Raw genomic sequence first — 2,168 nt, 5'->3', positions numbered from 1 at the left:
AGACCGTGGCCCAGTTCTAGGAACTTGGGAGACACCAGAGAACAAAACCCAAAGACCCTGGTAGCTCAAAGCCCCACTTTTAGTGAATGATGGGGAGCTGAGAAAGGCATGCTGAGCTGAAATGAAGTTTAAACTTCACTTAAAACATGCTCCCTGCCCCCAGGGAATTTAAAAAATTACTGCAGGAGCTAAGAATGAAATAATAGTGAATATAATGAGCTGGTTAGAAGGCGGGGGGGCTTCACTGCTGGGAGGGCTGGGAGGGTGGGGGGCATTCACCAAAGAGGTCCTGGAGGAGGGGCCTGCCCACACGGATGGGCGGCTGGGGGGCTGCCCAGGTGAGCAAACCCAGAGGGTATGGCATAGCTGGTCACCATGTGTTTTCAGGACACACATTCTGGGCTCACAAGGATGGTGAACTCACCCATTCTTTCCTAACTCAAAGCTTGCTTTCTTTTTTTTTAAAGAGAGAGAGCACAAGCTGGGGAAGGGCAGAGCGAGAAGGAGAGAGAGAATCTTAAGCAGACTCCATGCCCTGTGCGGAGCCTGACGCCAGGCTGGATCCCACCACCCTGAGATCATGACCTGAGCCCAAACCAAGAGTCAGACACCTCACCAACGGAGCCACCGAGGCGCCCCTGACTCAAAGCTTTCTTGAGTGACTGTAGGGTGCAAGATCCGCTTCACCAGCCTCACGGGTAAGCACCCCACAAAAAGTCCCTTCCTGATCATGTGGAAATGTCGGGGTCTGGAGCTGGAGGTCCAGAAGGAATTCTTGAGACTTCTTGGGTGCAAAAAGGTGGTTTTATTACAGCAAAGCGACAGGACCTGCGGGCAGAAAGAGCTGCCGGGGGATCTTGAGGATATTTGGAACTGGGGGAGGTAAAGACAAAGGGAGGAAGCCCCCAGCCCTGGAAGCCTGGCTGTTCTCAAACCTAGCTGTTTTTCCCTTTTTCCCTCTAGCAAGGCACATTAAGATAGGGAGCTTCCTGGAGGAGGACTCCGCCTGCCTCAAGCACTGGCCAAGGGCTGCGGGTTACAAGGAAGTTCAATTTTTATCTACTTTTCCTTTGAGCCTCTGTTCTCCGCCGAGGGAGTTTGCGTTCTGGAGGGAGAAGCTGCAGAGTTCCACGTGTGCAGAAGCGGTACGATTCCAGATCATTCCAGATCGCAGTAGGAAAACCGCGCAGGACAGGGCCCTAGAGAACAGGGGGCGGGAGAACTCTCCAAAACCCCTGTTTCGGAGCGTGTGAGGGCAGGTAACGCTCTGAGAGGGGGCGGCGAGCGGGAACCGCGGCACGGGGCGTCCGGACGGAGCGAGCAGGACTTAGGAAAGGTCGGTGTGGCCGTCACCTCACGAGTGTGATGCGCCCCACCTCTGCGCCCTTGAGTCCCAGCGCCCGAGTGCCCCAGGCCTCTCCTCGGGGGCCCGCCGGCACACACCGCGGTCTCAGCAGACCCCCCCCAGCAGGATTCGAACCAGCGCCGACTCGCCTCGGCGCTTTCTCCAAACGGAACTCCAGATCACACGGCGCGCACTTCGGCAGCGCTCCAGGCCCACTGGAAAAGGGAAGGAGAGGTTTTGCCGGCAGCGCTGTGACTGACGAAGGCAAGTTTTCGCTCCGAACTTTTCCGCGTTGGGGCAGGAATCGGCACGAGCGGCTCCCTGGACACGGGAGGGCGCGGCCCCGAAGCGCGCGCTCACCGTTCACCGGGCTGGCAGGGCCGCACCGGTGCTCCTCAGCGTGCCGCCGGCGAGGGGACCCCCCTCCTCCGCGGTGTCGCGGGGCACATGCGCGAGCTGCCCGAGCGACCCTCCGGCCCGAGCACCACCCGCCCTGCCCGCGGGGCTGAGTCCGCCGTCCAGTGCAGGAGCCAAGGGCAATGCGGGCGCGGGCGAGGTGGGGGCGGGGCGGGGCCCGGACGAGGCCAGGGGCATGGGGCGGGGCCACGGGGGCGGGCCCGGGGGCGGGCCCGGGGCGGGGCCCGGGCACCCCCGACGGGCGCCGACTGCCGCGCTCTGGACACCCCAGGTGGACGCTGGGCTGGGTTCTTCTCTCCTGCCCGGGCTGCGAGACCCACTTCCTCTTCCGCGCTCCCAGGCGGCGGAGCCGGAGGGTCCCGGTGGGGCCCCGCAAGTTCCGGCTCCGCGCGAGCCCGGGTCTCCG

Source organism: Enhydra lutris, unplaced genomic scaffold (genome assembly GCF_002288905.1).
Source record: "Enhydra lutris kenyoni isolate GAN:26980312 unplaced genomic scaffold, ASM228890v2 scaffoldscaffold15, whole genome shotgun sequence".
Taxonomy (NCBI): Eukaryota; Metazoa; Chordata; class Mammalia; order Carnivora; family Mustelidae; genus Enhydra; species Enhydra lutris.
The sequence above is the reverse complement of the archived record's forward strand: the minus strand, read 5'-3'. Positions refer to the sequence as shown.